This window comes from Corvus brachyrhynchos, unplaced genomic scaffold (genome assembly GCF_000691975.1).
Source record: "Corvus brachyrhynchos isolate BGI_N302 unplaced genomic scaffold, ASM69197v1 scaffold122, whole genome shotgun sequence".
Taxonomy (NCBI): Eukaryota; Metazoa; Chordata; class Aves; order Passeriformes; family Corvidae; genus Corvus; species Corvus brachyrhynchos.
The window spans coordinates 3214-3715 of NW_008236778.1; positions in this window are offsets into that span (position 1 = coordinate 3214).

Consider the following 502-nt stretch of genomic DNA (forward strand, 5'->3'; position numbering starts at 1 on the left):
GCCACAAGGATCTGCTCAGCACCCTGAGCGGGACCCTCCTCCTTCCTGCCTTGCCGTGGGCTGACGCTGCCCGTATGCCCTGCAGCCACCAAAGCCGCTCTCTCACTGCCCTCCGCAGCCGGACGGGGACAGAAAATGGAGGGAAGGGTTCCTGAGCTGACGTAAGGACCAGGAGAGATTGCTCATCAAATACAGTCACGAGCAAACCAGGCTTGGAATACAAGATATTAATTGAATTTATTGCTGACAAAATCCGAGCAGGCTAAGGAGAAGTAAAACAAACCCTTCAAAACACGTTCCCACCACCCCTCCCTCCTTCCCGGGCTCTCCCTCCTCCTTCCAGTGGCGCAGGGAGACGGGACTGGGGGGACCGGGGCAGTTCAGCACTGGTTGTTTCTGCTGCTGTTCCAGCGTGGGGGGCTCACAGCCCCCTTCGGGCATCCCCTGCTCCACCGGGGGCTCCTCCAGTGTGGGCTCTGCTCCCCGGGGACCCCCACGAGCT